The 19,066-nt window shown below is 36.7% G+C and overlaps 1 protein-coding gene across 2 annotated transcripts in view; it reads right to left on the reverse strand.

Moving 5' to 3' along the window:
* The window catches only part of LOC131694047 (multidrug resistance protein homolog 49), a 96,698-nt gene that overhangs the window by 37,285 nt on the left and 40,347 nt on the right, over positions 1–19,066 (reverse strand). Inside the window, exon 1 of one of the 2 annotated variants that reach the window (XM_058982401.1) lies at positions 2,141–2,557. The exons of the other annotated variant lie outside the window; for it this stretch is intronic. The gene's annotated coding sequence lies outside the window, so the exon portion shown is untranslated. Of the gene's footprint in view, positions 1–2,140; positions 2,558–19,066 lie in introns of those variants that run through there. 2 annotated transcript variants of the gene reach the window in all.

The following is a 19,066-nucleotide window of genomic DNA, read 5'->3' on the forward strand; positions in this document are numbered from 1 at the left end:
GAAAGACAGAATATTCGTTTTGGTTATGCTAGTATTGGTAGCCGAACGGAAAGGAAAGGCGCAGGAATGGCACAAAAACGAGCGATGGTAGTGCTTTCTCGTGTGTTCATATATGAATATTGGTCGTTCGGTTTTTCTCATCATTCGTATTCGTTCAAGCACTAGCAAGCAGCCAGTCCAGCGAAGGAAAGCAGTTGGCAATAGCGACGGACGGAAAAAGTGCCCCAGCTACTGGTGACTCATCGGAACTGTCGCCCTGCAAGAATTTCGCCCCAACTAAAGGGCAACAGAGTAGGCTATCGTTCCAGCGTCTGGGTCGTGAGATTGTGCAGGACTGCAAAGTTGAGCTACGCTTACAAAGCTCAGTCGTAATGATGCCCCGAGAAGACAACGATGCCTACTTGGTCGGTTTGTTCGAGAATGCAAAATAGTGCTTTCTAGCTCACCGTGTCCGCGGGGAGTGCGTCTGAATTATGCTCCCGCAATAAAACAATAAACGGTTCTTTACAGGACCAATTAATTGTGTTCTAATAAGAGTTAAACTGAAATTTACATTTTATGGTGTATAACAATTTTCAGCAAGTAGGTTAGAAATACGATATGTGGATAGAAAGAGAATTTAAATTATCCTCTCGCTCGTTTTCGCGCACTGCTTTTCCATTCCTTTCTGCTGCTAATACATCATAACTAAAACGAATGTGCGTGTTCACCCACCATCCTATGGCCAGTGTTGCCACAATTGCATGTTGCTATTACACTTTGAATTATTTTATCGATTCTCTCTAGTGTTGATAAAATATAGAACGTGCAAAGTACACTAGTCGCTTGCTTTTATTCGAACTTTTTGGCAGCCTCCTTTGATTAACTGCATAAATCATTAGATTTAAATTAACATCTCGAAGTGAAGTCACGATGCTCCGGTTATGTCACAGACATTACCCACCCATCTTTTTTTTTAGTTTAGAAGAGCGATAGTAGTTCGTATTCGACTACTATCGCTCTCTCGCTTGCTCGTTTTCGGGCCATTTGTCTTTTCATTCTTTTCTGCTACTAATACTAGCATAATCAAAACGAATGTGCGTCTTCCCACCATCCATTTAGTGAGCAGTGTTGCCAAACGCATTTTCAGTTTTTCATCAATAACATTTCAACAATATTTTCAAAGAATGCTGTAGATTCGAAAAAAAGAAAAATAGTTGGTGATGGAAAAGAATTCCCAATTAGAATTTTTAACCATAATTATAACGAATCATTTGAAAATGTCACATGCAAACGTAATTTCGTTGCATATCATTAGATTTGGATTAACGTCACAAGTGTAGTTACGACACTCCGGTTATGTCGCAGACATTACCCACCCATCTTTTAATGTAGAATATTTAATCTAGAAATCAGAATGTTCCAATGGTCGTTTCAGGCGACTTCAACATAGATGTTTCAAAACAAGAGAATTTGAAATTTGTGCATTTTATGAATGAATGTCTCAAGCTTCGTTTGATCTCTGATCCATCACAAGCAACTACACTTGCAGGCACATGCATTGATCTTGTATTTGTCAAAAACGGCAATGCAGAAACCCGACGATATATTTCGTACTTTTCATATCACAGACCAATACTTTCTTTAATTGATCCAGTGGTTTAATTTCAAATGTAAACAACGCTTGAAAAATTATAACCGGTTGACGACCTACACCTACACCAATCATGTCAGAATCGCCTCCTGGACAACAGCTAAGCCCGGAAATAGTAAGAAGTTAGAAGCATCCAACGAGAATCGAAGCCAGCGCATCTCCCCCACCAAGGCCAACAACGCCAACAAAAACGGTCCTTTTCAGGACTACCATCATTTTTGTAAAGAATAATTTGAAATATTCCTCGCCCAAATCACCTTTTGTCCGAAAATTCCAATGAATATCAACATATTTGAAGAACGTGTTCCTTATGTATTCTACATCTCTCCGGTTATGTCGCAGACATTACCCACCCATCTTTTTTCCATTGACTATTAGCCATACCACATTAAGATTGTGAAATAAAATAGAGAATATGATTATGTGAAATCAAATCCACCTCTCTGTATGTAATACTCAAAAGTCTTTCTCAACATGGTTGAATTTATAAAATAACATTGTAAATACCTCGAATTCAGAATCCACTGATATAACTATCCTTATTTGAGTTGCATATACTTCAGAATCTATCCGATTTATCACCACCGAGATAATACTCTCACTTTATTAGTAACACGGTTTCTATATCACTAAGTGTCAATTTCAGTTGATCAATTAAAAGATAATTGAAATTTTACACCCCTATAACATATTCCAACTGATGAGTTCTTCGTAAGATTCACTTTTGCAAGCACATTTTCCTCTGGTTTCCACACAATATCAGTTGATGCTACACTGGATCTTATCTCGCGAGTAGTCGTTTAATCTTTATAACACTCTATTACCGGTCATCTTTGAACAATTCATCAGTTCACAGCAGCGCCACTTCTTTCGCGTCCGATTCTCGCGACGATCTCCGCCAAACTAACGCTTCGATCAAGAATTTTCGCACCCTATAGCGTCGATTGGGCCCGGCAGTTCCCTCCCCCAGTATCATCATCAGCAACAGTAACATCATTCAGCAACACGCGAGGAATGATACTAAGCTAACGGAGAACAACGCTCACAGAACTAGGCGGGAACAAGTGCAAACACGCCGCGCTGCAAACGATCGAGTTTCTCTCCGAACAGACGCATTTTTCGCTTCCCGTGCGTGATTTCCTCGAAGGCAACCAACCCTCGCCACCGTCGCCAACGCCGCTGCCGTTGACGGCGATCGCTGCAGTGGAATTCCCCGCACACGCTTTCGCGTGGGGGAATCGCGGTAGAGGAAGACAAGATACTTAACAATTCCAAATCAATAGCCTGAAAACTACCGATACCGGCTGGGATTCTGAGGAAGCGGGACTCACCCTTGGGCGTTGTGTTTTATGGAAATGGACTATGTTGGCAGGTGATTCACGCCATTGCTGCAGGTAACGCAATCACACTTTGCTTGCACTTTCGCGGATCGTTAGGTCGTTGGCGTTGTCTATTGACAATAATTGATAGTTAATAATCTTACAGTTACCTATTGAAAATTAGTGCAGTTTGATATTTGAATCAAGTTGAAATTTTACAACTGATATTGTGTAATTGAGAATGACAAAAAGATTCGTAGCCGTGAGATTAAGTCGCTGAATTTCAAGCAGAACATCACATTCAACTTAAATGAAAGTCATCATGTCTTTTTTTGTTCCTGTTATAGTGGTTTTAATATGGGGTTTATTCACCTAAATAAGTATCATATCGTTACCAACGGCTACTAGCTAAATAAAGGCTTCTCTTAATCTTTATTGCTAAATTGAAAAACCAAATAACTGAATGGAGCTTAAAAGCTCTGTTCTTATCTATGACAGATATCAGTTGGCATAAGGTGCGTAGGAATGGTATACAAAGGGGTATATATCTCTAGCATGAGCAAGAGCTCAAACAAAATCACAGTTTTATGTTCGGTTCATTTTAATTAGGTACAAGCATTTCATGCTAAGCGTTGGGGCTTTAGTCGCTCCTCGCAAGTATGCTTATCGAACGTCTTGCTAACACCGCTTACTGATTAGGAGTCTTTTATTCTATTCATTTAAAGAAGAAATACATAGTCATGAATGTAGCATCTTGTTCAAAGAATTGTTAAAATAAAAGTTTTACAAATACCGTCTCCAGTGTATCAATTTGGGCGCTCGAGCGAAATTCTTTTGCGCCGGCCAAGTGGATGAATTCCGAATACAGTTTAGCAGTAGCCCCATGAGACAGACAGTATAACAACCACTGATGTGTTAGGTACCATACGGGGAAATTAATGTAGTGGATGGTACAGTGTGGAACATTAAAGAACGACCCCAGGCTAGATGTCGAATGGTTGCAGCGGCGAATAGTTCAATTTGTTATGAGCAAAAAACTATGAGGTTCATAATTTTTTAAACTACACGTGTATATATAACACAGAGGTCAAAACTCGGAAGTAGTATACACAACCGTTCTGCATTATGATGGATGATGCGATATACATCAATGCCGAAACCAGATATATGCCGGAGTATAAATACAATTACATCGCCACCTCTATGTTGTTCGTTCCTGAGAGTGTACGAGAGCGTGGAGGATATTAAGTTCAATTTCCGATCAAGTATCTTCACAAGATGGGAAATGTCTTCAAGGACTCCAATTGTTAGCGGAGTATTTGAAACTTATCTGGTTACGTTCTTTCCAAGGAAAAATTTTGCCTGCGATTTCAACTTGTTCGCTTTTTTAATGGTTCTGTCATGTGTCAACAAATTACATATTAATTCTAGATAAATCATTCAACTCACACCGATTGTGAGGGTAATCATAACCATTCGCCGCACAACGGATATTGACGTAGATGACACCTTCACACTGTTCTCTACATAGCAAATTTAGCATTCTCTTCAACAATCTGTCATAATTTCTCACCTCATAAATTCGATCATTTTACCAAATTTTCACGTGACATAATGCACAGTGTTTCAAAACTCAATTTTCACGATTAAAATTCTATAACTCTAAAACCATAAACCAAGAAGATTAGACTTGTTCAAAAACTATCTAAATCAAAAGATGTATCTTCTGATTTAGTGAGCTGGATACAAAATTACCCTAAAAGTGATATATGTAGCATCAATTTTTTTTTTCAACTAACTTTGCTAGAAATTAGCTTTGTTCAGTAAAGTTATAGACAATACTATTATGATGGACTCTGATAATGACGCCAAATCTGTGCATAGTAACGGTTCCAAGAAATGTAGTGTTATTTACGATAAATCTCTTAAACGAAGGAATAGATTAAACCTTATCCGGTGATAAAAAAATCATTTCTTATTTTTTTTTTCAATACAGACAGTGTTTACCTATGCAGTCAATTTCCATATAACAATACAACATTTGAACAATATTTCTTCTAAATTTTTATTGCAAAGTATCGAAAATTAAACGAGTCGATTAAAATCTACTGGAACAATTCTTTTGAATTTTGCAGAGAAGGGTTATTTGTGAAACTGAAAAACAGATGCATATTCCAAAGCTAATCAGCTATAAACATAAAAAGAATAAACAATGCGACGTATATTATTATACCTAAACTAAAAAATGCAACTATTGCTTTACATTTGTCGTTTGTTGTGTTATTTCTCAAAAGAACTTCTATCTCCCTTCTTCAGGAAGCATTCTCTGTAGTTTTTTTTGTAGATTCAACATTATAATGACAAGAAAAAGTGACCTCTATCGGCCCACCCCTGAATCGATTCCGAGTTCCACCAGAAGTACTTGCTGAAAATTTGAAGCAAATCGGACAAGTCTAGCTACCGGACCAACGCGCCTGAAGTTTGTATGGCATTTTTCGACAATTTAAATGGAGAATCCCACTAGCTAGTACTTTCACCGCTAGATGACATTGTATGCATCGTATTATCACTGTAAGTAAAAATTACAAAGTTAATTTAATTGTCTACAACTTTTTTCCTTTTTTATTTCAACTATGTACATAATCACATTTTCTTTTTTACATTTTAAAGAATTCAATTAGCTAGAGATTACTGGGTAGGGAAAGTTATGAAAATTTAGAGCCATAGTACTCAAGTGAGAGCAGAAATGCTAAGTATACATATCGGAAAACTAGAAGTGGTAGGGTTATTAGAACAGGTTTAATACCTTACGGGCTTAACTTATGTCTTCTACTGATGCGGGTCGAGCTTAGGCAGAATAACTACGAATCACTCAAGTCCACAGCATGTCTCCTGGCAAAGACAGGCTTGTCCCACTTTACCGTGAGAAACGACCAATAAAATCGTTCAAATGGGTTACAATATCGCCTTGATGTCAAAGGAGAAGTTACAGGAAATGTTATGGGCCTTTTGAAAACCCTATTGTTGTAGATTGAGAAACGCGAATGAAAAGGTCGTAATAAAATAAAATAAAATAATTGTGTTGTTAGAGCAAAATTTAACATATCTCGAGAACTGCTACATTTCAGAAATTTTTTATTATGAGCATTTTGATTTAAAAGGGCGTTTAGAATCATATTCAAAAAGAAAATTGTATTTTTGACTGCCAATAGTAGGAATATGTCAAAAGTTGTTGCTAAACTTTTTATTGAAAGCTTCTCCACGATCCAAATACACCGAGAAAGTTTCTTTTACGTCTTTAAAACGATAAACATTAGATTTTTTACATTTTATGATGGGGTAACGCGAATAACTTTTAAAAAGGGAATAATTAGTCAAATTAACTGTTTTTGTCGGAACAAAATTCCAAATATCTCGAAAACTATCGCATTTTGGAAACTTTTTGTTAAATGCATTTTAATTTAAAACGATACTTAGAATTGTATTCTGTAATAAAATTACAGTTTTGTATATCAATTAGAATGAAATTTAAAAACATATTTTATAGTTGGGTATTGTTAGAAAAACTTTTTTACCGATAAGTTTTTTTTTCCTCTTTAGATTTTTGTTGACAAAATATAAAAAATTATACAAAATGGGTTTTTTTGCAATTTGAACACAAGTTTTTGTTTTTATGAAAAATGACAAAAATTTTTTCAGAGAATATTTTTTTCGTACAGAAATCTTCATTCCCTGTAAATCACTCTCAGAAAGTATTACTGTATAAAATGCAGCAACTGAACAAAACTTTTTTGAAATTATGGCACGTAGAAATGTCTAAGCCCTTTTAAAAATTTGCTCTTGAGTCAAAATAATCTTACTGATTGTGAAAAATGTTTAGTCTTCCATGCCGGTGAAACGTGTAAACGTGTAAAGATCTTTGTTAAGTTCCTCATTTAAATAAAACTATTTTTGGTGGTCGAATTTGATTTGAAATGAATTTGAATTTAGAAAACATTCAAATGGAAACTATTTTAAAATTTCTCAACAAGTTAAAAAAATTCGGGAGGGGTCTCTCTAGGATCCCCCGCACAAGCAAAATGTCAAAATTGACAAGCAGAATATCAAAATTCTGAAAACGCCACTTTGTCGAGACTTTTCAGACAGCATATCTAACTCGGTTTACCCCAAAAAGGCGTTTGTTAACACAACAGCGACGATTTGACACCGTGTTGCATGTTGTTCTTCGCTACAAAGCTTTCTGTCTCGAATAAGGAGTTGAACGTTTTATGTACCACACTGCCCATAAAAGCATAAAAGTCCCATATGGATTTTTGTCGAAAATGAAAATGTAAAGCTTTTTCTCGGATTGCTGTTTTTCAATATGGGACTCTTATGCTTTTATGGGCAGTACATGCCTCATATGACGTAGCTGTATGTGTGACATTTCTGTAAGAACAAGTTCCATTTTCACCTTAATCAACTGTTCTTTGTAAATTCAGTCGCGATTGTGTTCTCCCGCTAGCGACGCCACATATTTTCGTGAAATGTCTGTAGAAGAATATTTAAAATATCTGTAAAAGTTTGTAGATGGTTGGGTAAATACTAGTACTACTAGAATATTACTTTAATAGTAGATTAAAAATAGAATACTATTGTGAAGCAATCACTCCCATTCGAATACAGTTATTATGGTATATCTTTACTAAACACTACTACTGTTTTAAAAGTCTGTAGATTTCTGGTTACGTCTGTAAGAGACTATCAAAAGTCTGTAAAATACAGGCATGTCTGTAAATCTGGCACTGCTGTCTCCCGCACTGGGCAAAATTTATTTTGTGATTCACTCATTACCCACGAGTTGGAGTTAACGGGGCTGTGGTGTGCCTACGAGTTACACGAATACGCTAGAGCTCAGCGGCGCGAGTTATATTTTTTTTTGTTTGTATGCCTTTCGGCGGTTCTCTGGAATTTCTAGTGCAACCAGCTTACAAACTGAACTATGGCTTCCAAAAATGACGGCGAAAGTATATAAACCAGTCCGCTGCTAGGCAGCCATTTTGTCCTAGTCAACATCTCCCTTTATTAAAATCAAAACAACCCAATGCTAATGCACTGGCGACATGGGCCTAGATGCGGCTGAGCCCATCATATGTTGACTACTGTCAAAGTCTGTATATCTCCATAGCGGATGACAGGAGTGACACCCCCTGATATAAACCTACATCGGTTTAAGTCCAATTTGTGTGACAATATCTCTTCGGGGGCGTTGTTGTTCCGTTATCTCAATATCGCCTCGGGAGTATCCGCTCATCGAGAAGTGGGAGTGGAAAATACCTTTGTATTGTCTACTAGCTAATAGCCATCGCGCGTTACTGCGACTTTCAACGAAATAGGAGGAAAACATAATTTGTTCCGAAACGCCATCTGACGGGCAAATAATCCCCAACAACAGAACACAAACACGCTCTCACTATGTATAAATTTTTACGGCAATCGGTTAAACCGTTTGGGAGTCCATAAATCACATACATACAGCTTGCCATTTGAGCCAGTCACTACTGATTCCTGACAAAAATACTTTTTTTTTTTTCAAATGGAGAAATGACGCGAAATGTTGCCAACCAAATATTTAATAAACTTGTCTATTTTAATTAAAGCTTTGCTTATTTTAAATAAATCTGTCAAGTAATGAATGTGTAAAAGGCTAAAAGTATTTTTATTAGTTTAAGAGACACGTTTTTCAAAGAGAAGTCTATCGATCGTGCTGAGCCTCAAATTGTTCAACGAAATATATGACTATAATATATCGAATTGGTGTCACCAAAAACTATGCAGGCTATGACGGCGTCGATCAAAATTAAGATATATCACTTGATTTCTATCGAAATGAAGCTGCCTAATTTACACCAAAATGTTATTTAACACGCACTGAAAAACCTTTGACTATGAGTTATCAAAATTATATATTAAAATTGTTTCCTTCCTGAACCTAAGGCATTCAAATGCTTTAATTTTTTATCATGTTTTAGGAATTACATATATAAAATATAGGGTAAAGTGTCTATTTTCATCCTATGAAGGAGAGTATCTCACTAATACAATAAGTACTCGGCCTACAATCGAAAGAATTCGTATAAATTGGCATCTACAACTTTGCATTGTTGTTAAGAACCAAGAACCTGAAAATGATGCAATGCTCGTGTTTAAGCGTGTTTACCATTTGACCCAACGCGTTGAACAAGGATAGCATACGTTCCTCTAACCAACGGCTTCAAATGGGTTGGGTGATAATGGAAATATGGCGATAATAGGCTCATTACCTTAGATCAGAATAATCCGAAAACACGCTCACGATAAAAAAACTAACTCTACGAATCTCGAAACATGGAATTGCATGGAACGCATTGTGAGAAAGAATGGGTGAGATAGCGGGAATATATCGTCGCTGTTGTGCTATATTATGACAAACGCCATTTTGGGACAAACTGAGTTAGATATGCCACATTTATTGTCTGAAAAATCTCTACAAAGTGGCGTTTTCAGAATTTCTACTTGGTTACTAAGATATTGCGAGAAACATGATGAGAAATTATGAGTTTTACTTCAAATCACTGTATCTTGGGATTTGCTCAAGTTATATTGAAATTTTAGATGTTTTTATATGTAAAAATGTCTGAGGAACACAATGGCATAAAATTTTTCGAAAGAAAATACACGAGTTGCGAGAAAAACACAGTTTGAGTTTTAAACTGGAAATATAGCATATTTGGCAACACTGTAACCAAAAGTTACTTTTTTTTATAGATTTTCTGATTCATTTCCTTCAAAATGCATCTAACCGATTGTATATAGAAACCAAAGATATGAATAAAAGTTTATTCTTGATGCTTTTTTTCTATGGAAAATTTTCCATGAACGATTATGACACGCCATACAAATTTTGTCATCAATACACACCTATGACACGTGTGAGTGTAACTTTTGTTTTCATTTTTAGTAAAAACTGTATGTAACTCACCGATCTTCGTAATATTTGAGAGATTAATACAGAATAGATAGAAGCATCAATTGTCTTCTCTGAATTAGTTCTACCATTTATAAGTTACAAGATATTCAATCTCAAACATTAAAAATCGTTTTTATCGAAATGTGCTAAATGGCGCTTGTCATAAGGTAGCACAACAGCGACGATATCGGCTACCTTCTATCAGAACGGTGGAACAAGGAATAAGTCGGGAACTGGCTTCATAGTGTTGAGCAATATGGGCCAATGCACGATCAAATGACAGGCGATTAGGGACGTTGCGATATTTTCGATACTAGTACGCAATCGATACTTCTGTTTCCGATACTCGATTTTTTGGTATCGATACTTCAAGCACGATACTTTACTGATATCGATACAATCTTTACAATATCGAAAAGAATCGAAAGAACCAGTAGTTGGAAGTATTCGATTCGGAATTCTGAATGATTTTAGAATTATTTCCGAGTGAAATGTGATTACCTATTCAGGCTAAACCATTGCGGAATCGGTTGTTGCATTTGAGTTGCTACAATAACTGGAGCACCAATCGCATTTGATGAAAAAATCGATTCCGAACATTACCTATTATTTGACAGTCCATGAGACTTTCTGATCAGCCAATTATTTATTGTTTATCTTTTCTGACATTCGACGTCTAACAGAATCGTCGACTGGATCCAACATCAAACGAATAAAACTAACAAAAGATATTTGTCGAACGGGTTTTTCTGTTCACAGGAGCAGAGCAAAACGTTAACTGTAGATTGTAGATTACCTAATTCACGGAATTAAGCCACTGTAGAAGTGCGGAATCGAATGGCGATACTTTCAAGTATCGATACTACGACCACGATTATATCGAAAGTATCAGTACTTACATTCGATACCAGTATCGATTCTAAGTATCGATGTATTTTAATATCGAAACGTCCCTACAGGCGATTAACGACTTGAATTTTATAGTTGGGACGAAAGGCCGTTTCTTCAAACAAAATTCCATTATAAGCAATGCACGCTTACATTCAGCTAGAAGCCGATTTTTTACGCGCTGGAGCGTATCTACGACAGCTGCCCACATCGGGATGATGAACTCTTCATCGGCGAAACAACGCTGGGGTAGGCCAGGAGACAATTTACAAACGTTGTTCGGGTCAGAAAGCCTGAACACCATGACGAATGACAACGGTCAACGATACGTGAAAATCGCTTCCTTCCGAGGAATGATAGTCCGGGTCACCTTTTTACCCGCAAATATATCTACAAGGTCGTCTGGGGTTCACTTGCTCGATGAATAAAATTTCAAATCTACCACATTCTGGTCGACGGGAAATTTTTATTCGATATCATAAACGTTAAAATGTATGGAACTTCAAACATTATAATATTCAATAGGATTAACTATTCATTTAACTGACTGACGAAGCGTAGAATGTAATACATACAGTAAACCTAAGTAACTTTGATGATTTTGCGAAGTATTCATGCATATCTTTGACACAACGTATTTTGTCCATGTTTATTATTTTTAAACCATGTACTGGTCTGCGAAGGACAAAATTTGACGGTTAGTCCTAAAATTCGTCTCTTGTTACTATTTTTCTAAAATTGATTTCCATTTGAAGTTTGAACTGGCTTGGATTTTATGGCACCCTCCAGAAAATTAAGAAAATAAATATAACGTTTTTTATAAGAAACGAAGAATTTTCTCAAAAAGTACAGCATGTAAATGGTAAGGCAGACTAATCAACAACAAAAGTTTCGAGTGATCAAAGTCACCTCGGTGATCAAAGCCAACCCGGTTTACGTTACAAAGTACTTCAAATGGTACGTGTCGGCAAATTTTTCCACCATTTGGTAAAACCACATCAATTCCCTGTCACTGACACGCTAGGGGTCGTTTCTGAACACCACACGTACCCACCGACTGAGACTGAACGTTCACTCAGAAACTGAACGTTCACTCAGAAACTGTAGTTAGGTACCTACTGCTTGCGATTTACCACTCTGGAAACGATAGCATGCGCGGAGTCGGTTGCCGCTGCTACTTCCAATTATTCGTTCACTTTACAAAATTTCCGCGCCAATGGGAATTTTACTGTCGCACATTAATTGATATTAATTTATAGCTGTGCGATGACACGCTGATATTATGCCGACAGACACATTTAAAGCACGTGAACTATGTATCACTTCTCTTTGTTGAGTTCTTCATTTTAATTTTGGCGCGCAAATCTGGCAGCTACTCCGAAACTTATTGCGCCCAGATTGTATTTCTCGCACAGCCCGTACAGTGTTCTAATTATTGTGCATTCGGTCAATTATTTCAATTAAACTAATGGTGAAACCTGGGTGGAAGCAACCAGGTAATTTCAAACATCCCTTGCTCATGCACAGTGCGAGGGGCTGCAGATAAATGAGACTAATGGATTTAGTGTATATTTAACATCACACCATCGGACCGGCAGTTTTACCGCACAATGATGGGAAATAGTTACTTAATATTTTTTGCCTTATATAGAACTATAAGATCAGCTAGGTGTAAACAATGCAAAGCTAGTTGATGATCGCACTGCATCGGTAGACTAATCAGAACCGTTTCGACTCGTTCCCTTCATCAATCGGTGAGCGCAATGAATCGAACATCGACAGTACGTACAGTCGGTCATTTCCAGACAGTGCAGCTTCAATCTGATAAGGATTCCTATCTTGTGTAGTGAACCGTGGTGCCGCGATTGTCGATCTTTCTCGATGTGATGGGATCATCCTCTGAATTGTGTGATGACTATTTTACAAACACTATATTGAAGGGTATTTTAATAATAATAATAATAGCTCAATAGAAAAACACTCCTCGCATTGTGTTACTCTAACGAAATGTGACGACAAATGCGTTGTTTTAGAACACAAGAATTGATTATCTAGATGTAAGCTTTAGGAGAGTCATTTTTCTATTTTTTTACTTATTTCGCTTAGCTGGTGAAGACTACATGCGATAATATGATTATGTGAACTTATATATAAAACGATATTTGATTGGTTTATTTGAAAATTTAATTGGTTTCTGTACATAGGAAGGCAAACAAATTCACACAATAAAGTTATAATGACATATTAGTCGATTATCAGGACCATGTGTTGCATTGTAAGTTTATTGCGACTATAGAGATTAATTTACATGTCCTTAGGAAGACGACTAGGTACAAATGATTTGTTTCGTTGCGTTAATATTGATGCAAATTGTGTGCGGTGAAAAATAATGTAGTCAAACGCACGCTGTTAACAACCATTTGTTGTTCGATTGCTTTACATGGATACTTTGTGTCAGTCGTTATTGTCTATCTCGAGATAATCTAGCATTTCGTCGAGTTCTTGCTATATGGGATACACACGAGTGCGATCGAAACAAAAACAAACGTCAAAACTTTTTCTCACTCGCACTGATGCAAACTAGATGAGCGCGTATCTCAACGCACGTCCCGGTGGCGCATGGCTGAAAAAGGGACCATCCATAAATGACGTGGCATTTTTTGAGTGATTTTTAACACCCCCTCTTCCATCGTCGCATTTCGTCACAAACCTCTAAATACCCCCTGGTAATTACGTAGCTTGACGGTAACCCTGCCCCTCTTGTCACCGCCATTTTTTTTAAAAAATCTATGCTATTCTTTAAAAAAGCTACGTAGCATGACATGACCCCCTGCCCCCTGTCGTTACACATCATCACAAAATACAAAACTCCCCCATATAATGCTACGTCACTTATGGATGATCCCAAAGTCGCAATGTGGATTTAAGAAAAGATTCGCAATATTGTATCGAGTGTCGTATCTCTTAAATTAATTTTGAATCATATTTGTATTGATTACAGATTCTACAATCTGTCAAAGGAGTTATAATTTTTTTTTCAAAAGTATGTTTTGGACTTAAGGCGACGTCCTTTGTTAATTATCTAGTACATAGTACATTTAACTTTTTTTTGTTCGATTTTGAACAGAATTTGTGAATTCCGTGAACAAATGAGAAAGTGCATCGCTCTGACTCCAATCCATCTAACGTTACAATCGAATCGGATACATCCTAGACTATTTCGAATCTTGATTTTGACCCATCTTACGACATATATCGATAAGCCCAATCTGTTTTGTCGGAAAGACATGTTTTAACATGAACAGGCATATTTTTATACTTTTCAACTGCACAATACTGCACTGACACTAAAAATCCACAAACAGATGATAAGTCCATAAGTGATTATCCATATACCATATGAATAATTTAGGGGCGGGTACACCTAAAACAAAACCAATAAGTATCACATTCATTCAAGAATACCTGGAAAAAATACAAGTATTCTAGTAATATGAAACAAATGTAAGAAACCCTCTTGTAAGAAGCACTCTTACAGACGGCGGACATAGCGTAGATAGTAAATCGATTGCCTTATACGCAGCTCACCTGGGTTCGATTCCCAAACCCGCACATAGGGATAGAGATTTTTCTAACGAAATTTTCCTAAAGCTAAATGTAGGGTCGATTTTGAACCAAATCTGACCGATATCGAACCAATATTTTATTTATTTCTTTATCACTTGACCTAGCTATGATGGGGACACAAAATATTCTCAAATTGGTATAAAAACCCATATTTTTTTAATTAAATGTATAATATAAAACTCAACTATAAACAAAAAATAAAACTATAACAAACCAAACCAACAAAATAAACAAAATTGTAATAATATCAATTTAAAAACTCCTTAGTATCCGATTCTTGAAACTAGTAGATGACACGCTGAAATCGAAATCAGCAAATATTTCGTTGAACGTGGCAGACTATCTACCATACAAGGAGTTCCTATGTCCAAAGAACAAAATGGTTTGTTGAGGGAGCACACAGATAGAGCAGAGATACAATTCTCTAACAAATTTTTCCAAGATGAGTCGAATAAAAATTAAATGAATAAGTAAAATAAATAAAATAACAAAAAAAAATCATTTTGAAATGAATGAAACGAACAAAATGAAAAATAAAACGAATGTGTCGAATAAAATAATGAAATGAATAGAGAGAATAAAATGAATAAAATAAATAAATTATAAACAATATGAACAAAATGAACAAATAAAACTAATATAGTAACTAAAATGAAAAAAATGAACCAAATGGACATAAAAATAAAAAATGAGGAGAAAAACAAATGAATGATATGAAAAAAAATAAAAGTAAGTAGTGGAATAACAAAAATAAAACAAATATTGCAAATAAAATATACAAAAAACGATTAAAAAATAATGATTAATAACAGAAGAAATTTAATCAGTAAAACAAACCAAATGAATTTATGAATATATTAATAAAATGAGTAAAATGTATTGAGTAAATGAAATGATTAAAACAAATAAAATGAATAAAATAACAGAAATATGAAATTCTAAATAAACACGTCAAATGGAACAAAATGTAAATGAGAGCCTCTCTTTGTTTACTTTAGTTTTTTTTAAGCGGCGTCCAGGCTTGTTATTTGCTCACACAATGTGCCACAAAGTGCGAAATACACCGATAAAAATAGAGCAGCACAAAAACACTGCGATGTGTAGAACGACCGCACAAAGAGAAACTTGACAACGAAAAAGAGAAAGATCTGTGCACCAAGAGCTGCACAATTTCGTTCGAAGAGTCACCTAGAAGAGCCGCTTTTTTGTGCCTCCCCTCACTGGCAAGCAGGTAGGAAGGCGAATCAAACTACAATTCAGATAAAGTTTGATTGGAAGAACGTTGTTAAAGTGTTTTTTGGTTGCCTTCTCTGCTTCCGTGCGCGTGGGACCAAGATTCAAACTAAAGAGCCCCTTTATTTCTACTCTTTGAGGTTTGCAGCCATGGAGTAGAATGCAAGTATGGGAGCAACACACATCAAAGTGAAGAGGTTTAGTGTGAAAGAGAAGAGCTGTGGTTCACATGAAAAGTTCAAAGAGCGTTTTTTATTCTTCTCTTTATTTGCTCTGAGGTGCATTACATCCCTGACGGCGTCATCAAAAAACCTTTTAACGTTGTTTCAGTACACAGTTGTGATTCGCAAGCTGAGCACAATTTAACTGAACCGCTTTTTAGTTGGACCTCCGTTAGTTCGATCATACTGGATTATCCGACCGTGACTTGGTCAGAAAGTTCACTACATCAAATGAGAAAAAATTAAAATAGTTCTCCCTTGGTCATATATGGTTGGTAAATGACTGGGCAATGCGTAATATAGACCCTATGGTTCGCCATAGTGATCCTTGTCCAGTAACTCCTATCCCTACCTACCCGCGGTGCCAGCTGGGGTACAAGTATGCTGACAGGGAAGGGGGGCTCCTCTTTTTGGAGGGTGAGTCCATCCGAGCGTCTGTTTCCCATGTTTGGGGCGGCTCAAAACAGCGTCTGTTCTCCATGTTAGAGGCGGCTGATGTATCGTGCTCATGTCAGCGTGGGACTCTAAACAGAGCTGACACGATGGTCCTCCGGCAAGACAGGGGGTTGGGGAAGGCCCAACAAGCCGCCCTGGAAAACTAACCGTTACGAACAATGCAGAAGAAAATACGAATCGGAACAAACGGCAAAGACCTACGCGACGAAATAAGGACTACGATTGGAAACTCGGAACATGGAACTGCAGGTCACTTCGCTTCCCAGCTCTCGACAGGATAATCTACAACTAACTCCACTTTGAAGTCGTAACACTGCAGGAACTTTTCTTAACAGGACAAAAGGTATCGAAAAGCGGGCATCGGGCGGCTACTTTCTACCAGAGCTGTGGCACCACCAACGAGCTGGGAACCGGCTGGGTACACTGAAAAACAAAGTTACCTATTTTTTGGGTTAAATTTGCTCACTGCGAAGTTTATACATGGGTAACCCAAAATTAGGTAGAAATTTGAACATGGCGATTACCCATAAGTTGAGTTGGTCGCTGTGAATTTCGTGTTGGGTAGGAATTGAATAATGACGTCCACCCAAATTCAAGTTAATCGCTTCGTACTTATATTTTGGGTAGCCCCTTTCAAACAAAATAGTAGGTAATGTTTTTGACAGCCATTGTTATTGTTGTGAATGAAATTGCATGAAGTGGTTCTGGAAAAGAATGGTAATTATAATGCATAATGCAATAATTTCAATTAAAATTAATGATTAATTTATTTCAGCCTACAAGCTTAGAATAAAGCAATTAGCGCTGGATCTAAAACATGAGTCGGTGAGTACTGAAATTTTGTTTATTTTTTGATTGCGGGTTCATGTTGAGTTGCTCATATCATTTAAATAGAGGCCACCGCATCATTCCGAAGCCCGATCGGACCTCGAAAAACACATTGGACTCATGATAGGACGTTGATGATTCATATTTTTTGGAAATGTCTGAAATGCATATCGCTAAGGTTAAAATAGAATATAACCACTAGAGGGCAATTGCAGCAGCTAGCGGTGATTAAATATTTTCTAGCTCTTACATATGATGGGCCCATTAGATTGACATTTGTTGCCCCTGACACACGCAGGTTAAAGTAATGAGTGACAATAGCAGCTACAAAATGATACAGTTTGGCAATTATATACCAAATGTTCCAGGCTGCAACAATTCTACTCTATTGTTTCGATTTTATTGATCAAAAGCAGGCAAAAATCTCAAGTGGTGTGAATTTAGTAAACGGGGTAATTCTAAAAGATGCGACGAAATGTACAATGATACAAGGTCGAATATAGCAAATGATTGACAATAACAAAGGTTCCAATGTTACTAAAGGTTTAATGAAACAAAAGTTTAAAGTTTAAAAAAAGAATAATGTATTCTCACCGTTATGACGCGTCTCCTCGCCTAGTTAGGTGAGGTGAGAGCGAAAAAAGCGATCTATATTCGAGGTGACTATATTCTCACCTAAAAACCTGTTTTAATCCACCTAGCGGTGCAATTGTGCCTTTCTCAATCATAAACACGAGAATGTTTGCGTTGTTTATATTCATTAAATGCCTTCAAATGCATATATTATATTTTATTATTATACATGATATGATAAATACACAAGAAAAAAAATCATTCGACTTCTAAAATTTTGCAAAAGAAAAAACAGCCACGGTAATATTGAACTAAAAAACCTGTTTTAATCCACCTAGCGGTGCAATTGTGCCTTTCTCATTTATCCAAACTATGATTAGTTTAGTGAAAATTGGTTCAGTCATCACCGAAGTCGCTTTAGATCTGCAATATGCCCGGAACCCGGGACTTCCGGAATTATCGATAGTGGACAATATATTCCAATAATCTATGATTCGCCATCAGTGATCTAGGCCTGCGAATCGAAGTAATTTTATGTTCATTTCAAAAGATTTTAAACCTATGAGGTATTACGATTGTACCGGTTCATATGAGAAATTACTATGTGACCGCAATAACCAACCTTTAACTCCGGAACCAACAGTCAGAACTGAATGAGATTCAGTAGCACTCATTGGGGGTATTATATCTTTCATTTGAAATGAAGTTTGTCAAAATCGGTTAAGAGTTCGCTGGAAAATAGGTGTGACATTAGCTCGGGAACTTGGCGAGTTCTCCGGGGGCATCAAGATCCGTCATAGGTGACCAATGTGGTCAAAACTACTTTGATTGGTCATTAGTGGTCTAGACCCGCAAATCCAAGTAATGTTGAACGTATTTGAATATGTATTACATCATTCGGACATCATAGGGTTACCAGTTTATATGGGAATTTGCTGTGTGACCGCACTCTTCAATCCGTAACTCCGGAACCGAAAGTCCGATCAACTAAAAATTTAATAGCGTCTTATTTGAAACTGAATTTTGTTTAAATCGGTTCAGTCATCTCTGAGATAAATGAGTGACACTATTTGACACACACAGACATTTGCCGATCTCGACGAACTGAATCGAATGGTATATAACACTCGGCCCTCGGTTGAAAAGTCGATTTTTACAGTGATTGCATAGCCTTTCTTTATATGAGAAAGGCAAAGTCTCAAAAAGTCGATCATTATAAAAAAAAATTCGTGATAACATAAAATCTCGACGTTTCATGCATTTTAAAGATGTTTGGCATCAAAAATACGAATTCGATTTC

Source organism: Topomyia yanbarensis, chromosome 3 (genome assembly GCF_030247195.1).
Source record: "Topomyia yanbarensis strain Yona2022 chromosome 3, ASM3024719v1, whole genome shotgun sequence".
In the NCBI taxonomy this organism is placed as follows: Eukaryota; Metazoa; Arthropoda; class Insecta; order Diptera; family Culicidae; genus Topomyia; species Topomyia yanbarensis.